The sequence below is a fragment of the Protopterus annectens genome, chromosome 7.part0, assembly GCF_019279795.1.
Source record: "Protopterus annectens isolate FY-2018-M chromosome 7.part0, PAN1.0, whole genome shotgun sequence".
NCBI lineage: Eukaryota > Metazoa > Chordata > Ceratodontiformes > Protopteridae > Protopterus > Protopterus annectens.
In genome coordinates, this window is record NC_056739.1 from 1,534,081,394 (window position 1) to 1,534,091,836 (window position 10,443).

At 42.5% G+C, this 10,443-nt stretch overlaps 1 protein-coding gene across 1 annotated transcript in view; it reads right to left on the reverse strand.

Moving 5' to 3' along the window:
- The window catches only part of RAF1 (Raf-1 proto-oncogene, serine/threonine kinase), a 2,753,658-nt gene extending 2,743,460 nt beyond the window's left edge, over window positions 1-10,198 (reverse strand). The window contains exon 1 of the mRNA XM_044078072.1: window positions 10,109-10,198. The gene's annotated coding sequence lies outside the window, so the exon portion shown is untranslated. The remainder of the gene's footprint in view (window positions 1-10,108) is intronic.
- Window positions 10,199-10,443: the final 245 nt, after the last annotated feature.

Sequence of the window (10,443 nt, forward strand, 5' to 3'; positions counted from 1 at the left end):
AGTTATCCTTTAATACAGATGGTGAAGAGGTTTTGACCTGCAAGAGCACCTTTGACCCACAGAAGATGGGCTTAATTTATCTGCTGGAATTGTTGCTCAAATACAATGTATTTGTATTTGATGGAGTGTATTACAGACAAACCTCAGGCGTAGCTACGGGCACATCCTGTGCCAATAGCTATGCCCAATTTGGTCATGATGGATTGAGATTCTAGGATCCCATCTAGGTTGTGATCACGTGCACTTCTGCCGTGGTTTCATAAATTATTTGTTCCTGCTTTGGATGGGGAATGAAACACAGCTTTCAACTTTTGTGAGTTATTTAAATGTCAGTAGCAGTTTTGAAATTTACAGTTACTTACTCAGCTTCTAGAACGGAGTTCCTGGTTGTCCATACAGTTAGGGATGACACGGGCTGTTTTTATACCAGGCTGCGTAAGAAAGAATGCTTTTGTCCCACTTACATTGTACTAGCTTGCACCCCAAACAGGTCTTTAGTAATATTTTGAGGAGACAGACACTGAGAACCAGTAGGTTAACTGTTAAGAATGAAGAATTAGATACAAGACTAGATCAGGCTACAAACTGGTTCTTGGCAAGAGATTACAAGGTGTGTGACATTTTACAAGCTCAGGATTCTGTTAGGAGTACCTTAGGTAAACCTTATTTTTCTTCACTGCCTCCACTGCATAAGGAGTTTTGCCATCCATGACAGGAGATGGTTTTTAGTTTGACTTATTCTACAGATGATCGTGAACTTGTAAAACATGCCAATGTATGTAATATTTCTAAGTGGACCCTGACATAGCTGGACTAGTAGGACCAAGCCAAATTTTGGATACAAAAATAAAAAGTCATCGAGACACAAAATTGTTATACTAAGAGTGAAGGTGAACTGCAAAATACTGGTGGAGAAATGGGCACCAGAAAATGTACAGCATGTTCCTTTGTTGATGAGTCTGTTTTTATTCATATTCAAAGTGGTAAAGAATATGTTAGAGCGCAAACTGATTGCAATACCTAGAATTTGCTGCATGTTACTCACAGTCTGTCCTGTAGGTCCTTTTACATGGGCAAAACCAATAGGCACATACGTGAAAGGATAAGGAACCACTTGTATTGTGCCCGTAAGGGCATGAACTACAGTGCCGTTGCCAAACACATGAATGAGAAGGGTAATGGACACGAGTTCAGGTTCCTAGTCCTGGAAGTAATTTATGAAAGAGAAAAGGGGACGCAATTAACATCACTGAATGGGCAGAGTTGCATTGGATTCTGAAACTGAAAGCGCATCAGGGCTTTGGCTTAAATGACTGTGGGTCTATTCAATCAGTCCTGAAAGAGTCGAGACTTGAGAGGTGATGGTGTTTCATAGCTTTGGTGTGTATTAGCATTGTGTTCTCTAACTTCATTTAGTCATTTTATATACATTTTGCATTGTATTATCATGTGTGTATGATATAATTTCATTGTTTTAAATTTTTAGGCTTGAATGCAAGTTATTCTTGCTGAATTTTGCTGGAACGCACTGAGTGTTATTAGGGTGTGTGGGCTTAAATAATTTGTGTGCTTAGTTGCTTAACTAGAATTGCTTAGACGCTCATGTGTTGCTGCTGGATATTGTTTTTTTGAGTCAGGTATTTAACTGTTGATGGTTTTAATTGTGTTTGTGATCTGATGAAGCAAACTTAGTTTTGCCAAAGCGCTCTTTTATTAAAATCTTTGTTTTAAACGAACTGTCAATGCGTCCATTCGCTGTTTACCGTAGTATCATTTCTAAGTGGTGTTCTCTAGCAGGGTTTCCGCTGTGGTACGTTGGTTATTTACTATTTTCATTAACTTTATTCATTCTTTGATTCAGGAATTGGGTCCATTCCTAACACGGTACCAGAGACTCAAACTTGGAGGAGAAAAAAAAAAAAAAAAAAAAAAGATCAAACCAGATTAAAAATTAGCCAGATGTAGAACAGAAGCTACTGTTAAAAATGGATAATCATTAAGCCATATAAATTATTGTATGATGACTACAGGAATCAGAGGAGGTTAGAAAGGATTGGGGAGAGAAGCTGGATAAGCAATTCACAAAGAAACTATGGGAGGATATATGTATGGCTCCGGAATATGCAAAAAGGCATTTACAATCTCTGCTTGGAAGTGTTTGCATAGGTATTTAAGCAGACTCCAAAGAACTTTTCCTTCCAGTAGATTGCAAATATTGGCAGTGTGATGGGGGAATAGAGAGGTAATTGGGAACATTTTTTTGGAGTGTAACAAGTTGGCAGACTAAAAATTTCCTACAGACTACTCTGCCACAAATATTGAGTGAGAAAACTGGTATAACTAAACACTTTTTTTTTGAGCTGTGATACAGAATCCAAATTGCCTAGACATAGTAAGGCCTTGCTGAGTTTAATTCTGGTGGCTGCCAAAAAAACAATTACTAGAAAATGGAAATCAAAGTCTAAACCAACTGTACTGGAAGTAGTGAATATCGTAAGACACAAAAAACGGAAAGCGAGATCTTTAGAAAAAATGACAATAGTGGTAACAATACATGCAGAATAATGTTTTGGAGGTTCAATGCAGTTTAAGAAAAAGAAGGAGTTGGATGAGCTATGTAATGTTTGACTGACAATGGCTACATAGATGATTATGATGTATAATGTTTGCAACTGAAAATGTCATTATGGTTTGTTTTCATTTACATAAATGCACGATGCCTAACAATTGATAATTCAGTACAAGTTACTTGCTTAAAAAAAGTTTGATTGAGCAGCCAACAATCATTATTGCTTTTCATTCTACTGCAGCCCCCATTCTCCCTCCAACGATTCTAGGACAGACTTGGATCCTTCCATATGTTTTGCATCATCAATTTGCAGACAAATAATTTTTAAGTGACATCAGCTCAATACATTTAGTATCCAAAACTGCAGTGCATTTTCAGACTTGCATGGTCTTCTTGGAACATTCCTGGGGACTACTCAGTTTGAAGAAACCCTGTTCCAGTGCATGCATTTCTCTTATTTAATAAAACTTAAATTCCAGCTATGTCAAACAGTTCTCAGCTTGGAAAAAAAAACCACAAGAGGTAACTGCAGACTCAAGGAGACCAATAATCACCTGAGAAACAGTCCAAATGATGTAAAACAAGAAAATGGTCTCTCCACGATGTAACAGATGGAAACGTAATATTTCAGAGAAATCCAAATAATCCACAGATCATGTAGAAAAATAAAAACTTTTTTATTCAAGAACAGTGGGATGATAAGCGCTTTCGCGTGGATACAACCACGCTTCCTCAGATGAGGAAGCGTGGTTGTATCCACGCGAAAGCGCTTATCATCCCACTGTTCTTGAATAAAAAAGTTTTTATTTTTCTACATGATCTGTGGATTATTTGGATTTCTCTGAAATATTACGTTTCCATCTGTTACATCGTGGAGAGACCATTTTCTTGTTTTACATCATTTGGACTAGTTCTCAGCTTGGCATGTCACTATGTACTCCTTAAAAATTCAAACAATACTTTGACTTGTATTTTACTTCTAAACTGTCCGTAACTGTAGGCAATGTATGCTGTGGTAACTACCATGAACAGCATGATTCGTTTAAAAAAGTTACAGGATTATGAACTATCACTCAGCAACTCACTATTCTTTCCACACATGCAAATTTAACTAAAGCACTGAAAATGAACAGCACCACATATAGGATGCCAGAATGACTGAGGAAAGTACAGTTTTGTACCTACCATAAATGTAGATGTCCGATAGACATGCAACTGCAGTCATAACATGTGGGTTGTCCTGCCTCAGGCAGCCCTCGGTCGGCCGGATTCCAAAGTCTGGGTCCGACGTCGGCTGATGTTGCATTTCTCTCCGACGTCAGAGTGGCTGGAGTATATAAGAATCAGCTGACGCCATTTTCTTCAGTGTTTCTTGCCCCAGATGCCAGGTGCTCTCCAAGGAAGGCTGTAATCAAATTGGAAGACAAAAACAGGATTCCAAACAAATACATGAGCAATAAAACAAATACACCATAACAGATATCCCCAGCTAAGAAAAGGGGGATAGGAGTGGACCCTAAGCATAGAGGGGTATGGAGGGAGGGAAAACCCGACTGCAGTTGCATGTCTATCGGACATCTACATTTATGGTAGGTACAAAAACTGTACTATGTCCTTCAAGAATGCAACTGCAGTCATAACATGTGGGTAGAATACCATAGCTTAGCTGGGGGAGGAGGTATGCTCTAGGAAATAGATGGTGTGGCAATCAAACCCTGCAGGACTGCCGAAGCAAAGCCTGCTCTGGATCTGGAATATAGAGGGAGATTGTAGTGTTTTGAGAATGTATGCACGGAGTTCCATGTAGCAGCTTCTAGAATGTCTTTTGTAGGCACCCCTCTTAAAAATGCTGTAGAGGTGACTGTAGCTCTGGTGGAATGTGGTCTGACATAGGCTGGAACAGTCTTTCCATGAAAGGAATAACAGAATCTGATGCAATGTCCAATCCATTTAGAAATAGTCTGTTTTGAAATTGCTTTTCCTTGGACTGCAGGGGCGTAAGCTACGAAAAGCTGTTCAGACTTCCTACTGGCCTTGGTTCTGTCCAGGTAGTATCGAAGTTGTCTATGAATGTCCAAGGTATGCAAAAGTCTTTCCCCCTTATTCTCAGGATTGGGGAAGAAAGCAGGCAGACAAATGGCTTGATTTAGAGAAACCCTAGATACCACCTTTGGCATAAAGGTAGGGTTGGTCCTTAATGAAACCCTGTCTCTGTGGAAAATAATAAAGGGTGGTATTGCCATTAGGGCCTGTAGCTCCGAAACCCTTCTTGCTGAGGTAATTGCCAACAGGAAGGCTGTTTTCCATGAGAGAAATTGCAAGTCAACTGAAGCTGCTGGCTCAAAAGGAGGTAGAGTCAGTTTTTCTAAGACAAAATTGAGGTCCCAGGCTGGCACTGGGGCCTTTCTTGGTGGCTTAATGTTCTTGATTTCCCTGAGGAATTGTCTCAGTAAGGGCTGAGAGAAAACAGGAGGATCAGTGTTGTATCTAGCTGAAATAGCAGATGCATGTATCTTTATTGAAGAATATGAGAGGCCGCTCTGTAACATATCTGCCAAATATTCCAAGATAAGCGGGATGTTCAGTAATGATGCATCATGTCCTTTGCTGGTATTCCAATTGCTGAATCTTTTCCACTTTGCTAAGTAGACCTTTCTGGTGGATGGTCTTCGAGCCTCTGTTAGTATCCGCTGAACTTCCTTGGAGAGGGATAAGCTGAAGTTATTTATGGGATCTCCCAGGCTGTTAGCTGCAGTGTCTGAAGGTTTGGATGCAGTGTTTCGAAATTGTGTTGAGTCAAAAGTAGAGGCCACTGAGGGGGGGCCCACCTCCTGGTGTGGCATATGCTCCCTAGTAGTGGGTACCAGTGTTGTCTTGGCCAATCCGGAGCTATTATGATTCCCTTGGGCTTCTCTGCTTTGATCTTTAGTAATACTGAGGTCATCAGTGGCAGAGGTGGAAATGCATAGATTGCTAGGGAGTTCCAGTTGAATGAAAGGGCATCTATTTTCCAAGCTTTTGGATGGTATGTCCTTGTGCAAAATATTGGTAGAAGATGATTGAGGTGAGAGGCAAATAGGTCCACTTCTGGCTTGCCCCATGTCGAAGTAAGTTGTCTGAAGGCCTTCGGATGTAACCTCCACTCGTGTGGATCTGTGAAATTCCTGCTTAGGCTGTCCGCCAACACATTGTCTTTTCCTGGAACAAACTGGGATTGTAACTGGATGTTTAGACTCAGTGATTTCTCCCAAAGCTGCATTGTCAGTCTGCAAAGGGGGTAAGAGTGGGTGCCCCCCTGCTTGTTTATGTACCACATCACCGTGGTGTTGTCTGTCCGTATCAATAAGTGGCCTTGCTGGAGTTGGTTTTGAAAAGCCTCGATAGCATGCATTACTGCCAGCATCTCCTTTTGGTTTATATGCAGATGTGTTTCCTTTGGAGACCATTGTCCTTGTATACACCTGCCTTCCATGTGCGCCACCCCATCCAAGGTCTGAGGCATCTGTAGTCATGGTCTGTGTTATCTGTGGTTTTTTGAATGACATACCTGTGTTTTCCTGGCTCACCGAGGCCCACCATAGGAATTCCTTTTGTAGGCATGGAATGAGTGGTATGATTGTCTCCAAGTTGTTGCTGTGTTGAGACCAAATGTTTTTTAGGTACCATTGAAGCTTTCTCATGTGTAGTTTTGCTAATGGAACCAGTAGAATGCAGGACGCCATGTAACCCAGGGCCTGTAGGAATCTCCTTACAGTCATCTGGGTGAGTTTTGCTAAACCTTTGAAGTATTGAGTTAACTTCTCTTGCTTGTATTCTGTCAGGTAAGCCATCTGAGAGGCTGTGTCTAGTTTGGCTCCTAAGAAGATTATTTGCTGGGATGGCTGCATTCTTGACTTTTGGAAGTTGACTGTGTATCCCAGAGCTTGAAGTAATCGTATGACATAATCCAGGTTTTTTGTCAACATCAGTTTGTCGTCCGCTTGTATAAGGCAGTCGTCCAGGTACGGGTAGATTTGTATACCCTGAAGCCTGCAATGAGCAATTACTGAAGCCAGGCATTTTGTAAACACTCTGGGCGCAGTAGATAAGCCAAATGGCAATGCTGAGAATTGATAATGCTCTGGCCCTGCAAGTAATCTGAGGTATCTTCTGCAGCTGTGTCTGATAGGGACATGCAGGTATGCCTCCTTGAGGTCCAGAGTAATCAGCCACGACTCCTTGCCCAGCATGGGAAGAAGTTGCTGTAGAGTCAGCATTTTGAACTTTAGTACTATGAGAAAGGTGTTTAATGCGGACAAGTCCAGTATTGGTCTCCATTGAGATTTTCTTGGAACAAGGAACAGTCTTGAGTAAAACCCCTGCTCTTGTTCTTTTTGTGGAACTCTTTCTATTGCTTTAATTCGAGTCAGCAGAGTGATTTGCTTGATAGCCTCTGCCCTTTGATGTTGTGGTAGATTTGGCATGCCTTGCTTTCTTGGTAAGGTATGAAAATGAAACCTGTACCCTCGGTCTATAATGTCCAAAATCCTTTTGTCCTTTGTCAGTCTGTGCCAGTTTTTTGCAAACAGAGATAATTTTCCACCCAAGGGAGCTTCTAGTTGTTCCCTGGTAGGCGGTAGTAGAGGAAAGTCATTGAGTTTGTGGTTGTTGGGCAGGTGAAACCCCTGCGTCACTTCTTTGGTTTTCTGGCTGCCATTGTCGTCCCCTGTAAGGGCCTCTGTATTGGCCTCTTCCTCGGCCATGTCTGTTCTTACCCCTTTGAAACTTTTCTGGATTAGGAAAGGACCAGTTTTTTTTGAAGGCCAATTCCTACTGAATCAGGGGGGGGGGTTGAACCTGGAGAAAATCCTTCACAGTTTGAACTGATTTTGCTTTTTCTTCGATGGTCTTTAACACTTCCTTAGCATTTGCACCAAAAAGCTTGTTCCCAAAGGTGCATCCAGAAGTTTTGCTTTTACATGATCTGGTAGAGGTTGATCTTTTAACCAAGCATGTCTACGCATCACTGCCCCTGTCATAGCTGCCCTACATGAAGCTTCCAGTGCATCATATCCACACTGCAGGAAGTGATTGCTTACTTGCTGAGTGTTATGTACAGCTTCCTGCAAAGTCTTCCTGTCTAAAGGATCAGGAGAAGCTAATGTTTTTTGTAAATCTTCTAAGAGATAATCCTGATATTGGAACATATGAAAAAGGCAATTTAAAGCTCTCATGGATAAGGTAGTGGATGTGTAAAGCTTTTTACCCCATCTTTCTAATGACCTTGCTTCCCTGTTGGAGGGCAAAGGATTTTTGGAGGTGGAGGCTGAAACTCCTTTAGGCCCCTGTGAAATAGTTTCCAAATCAGCAGTATGGGCCCTGAATAAATGGGAATGAGTTTCTGGGACCCTGTAATACCTGTCTGGCTTGGCTGGAGCAGGAGGAAGAGAATCAGGGGTAGCACTAGAATCAGAATACAAATCATCCAGAACATCAAGTACAGGAGGAATAGCTAAGGGCCTGTGCTGAGGCTTCTTAAGGAAAGTCCTAAGGCGTTTCCAAGAATCAGAATATTCCTGACCCTGCCACTTGAAATGTTCCCTCATGGTGTGCAGAACTTCCCCAAAAGAAATATCCTCAGGAGGGGAGGCCGAAGGTATGGAATCCTCTGCATCCGAGTCCTCATAGGTCTGGAAGAGCTCTTCCTGGTCAGAGTGGGCAGAGCCCTCAGAGTCTTCATCTGAATGGACAGAGGGTTCAACCCGGGGCCTTTTATCTGGAGGAGGCTGGGATGCTCTCTCAGGATGGGCCTGTGAACCTCTAATCATGGAAATTAAATCAGCAGCCATGGACATAATTTGTGTCTCCGGAGTCGGCTGAGGTAAGGATTTGGAAGTAATATGCTTAGTTTTGCTGGCTGCCTTAGCCCTAGTGTAGGCCTTAATAGACATGGCCATAGGAGGCCTGGCAGCTCCACGTGCAGGAGTGACCTTGTCTACAGCAATGGTCTTGGGCATTTCCTCGGTTTCGGTATCCGGAGGAAAATCAATAACTGGCGGAGTAATGTCTGGAATCGGAGTCGTTGGTAATGCGGTGTCTTCGGTTCGGAGCGGTGGAGAGACCGTCTCAGAGGGAACCGGAGCACTCGCACTAGGTTTTGGCGTGGAGTCGGTAGTAGACGCGGGCCGAGGATGTCGGTCCCGGTCTTTTCGCTTCTTGGGAGTTTGCGATGTCGGAAGATCCGACGGCATGGTGTAAGCAAATTTATCGCCGAAAAAATCTTCAGCGAACTCCGCCCGGCGCCTGAGAGTGCGCTTGTTGAAGCGAGCACAGGCTACACAGGCCGAGACGTCGTGGTCTAGGCCCAGGCAAGGGAGGCAGTAAGAGTGGAAATCCTTATGAGGTATTTGTTTACCACAAAAAAGACAATTGTTAACTTTTCCAGTTATTTCTGACATCGGCTGAGGCAAGAAAAGGTCCCCAACGGGGTACTTAGCTTTTTTGATGACTTCGGTAACGTAGAATACAGGAGCTGACCGACCGGCACTTGCGAACTGCTTCTGCTTTGGGCACAGCGCGGCAAGAAAGACTGAAGAAAATGGCGTCGGCTGATTCTTATATACTCCAGCCGCTCTGACGTCGGAGAGAAATGCGACATCAGCCGACGTCGGACCCAGACTTTGGAATCCGGCCGACCGAGGGCTGCCTGAGGCAGGACAACCCACATGTTATGACTGCAGTTGCATTCTTGAAGGACATCTACTGCTGTGCATAACAATCACTGTACTTAATGGTTCTGAAAGACAGCAAACCATTTCCCTTCAATATAGTATGATCAAATTAAGTAACTCATTGCTTCATTTATTTCTAACATTGCCTAATCTGTCAGTTTATTTTCTTCCTTAGCCCCCATGCCCGATGAACCTTTCAGCCTTTCTTCTAAGAAGCCAGGGCGGTGTCTGTTTCCTTACCTGCATCCCAGTAAGGGTGTTTCCGCTGATTCTAAACCCACAGTTAGTGGCTAACATGTGCATGCACTTTGCCACAGGGGTGTCCTATACTAGACTCCCAATATGTGCTCTGCCATATACACATACATCCATGCAGTTTACAGTCATTGGCTATGGACAGTCAAGTACATGCCCCTTTGGTCCTGAAATGACTTAACATGCAAGCCTCCACAACCACTGGAGCAGGCTGTCCTACCAGAAGCCCAACATCTTCCTACAACCAGAATGGGTGGACCAGCCAATACTGCTCTATCCAGTACTCCCCTGCTCAGATCTTCCAGACACGTAACGCGTGGGCAGTTAATCTCATCTTGCACACTTTACATTAAGTCACTTATGCTAGCATACCAAGACCATCTTCAAAAATTATACATTTTTCCATAGTTCGCTTCACCTGGCTAATAAATAAACCAGATGACACCAATTAGGCACAAAGCATACAGGATACTAACGCTAATAACCATCATGCAATCTTAAAATTGTTCTCCAGTGTCTTAAAATAATATAGCATCTCTTGTCACATCATAAAACAAAATGGATATTCTGTTACCTCTGGATTCCTTAAAGACAATGTTTTAACTGCTGCTCCACTGCATCCAGAGACTGTCCATTCTTTGTCCACTCAATTTGTCTATCCAATTTCTACCTAAGGAAAAACAGGTAACAGAATTAAAGGGCATCAAATTATAAAAATGTATAAGTGAAGCCATGCATATTCACAGAAATCTGTCTACAATGGTCCCTTTAAGAACAGAAAAAGTGGACAATGATGCAAACATTCAGAGCACTTTGTTTTAGACTTATTTTACAAGTATCTATTTCTTTGAAATTCTCCAACAAGAAAGTTTTCAAATCCTCTCCTTTCAAAGGCACTTAACCTACAGA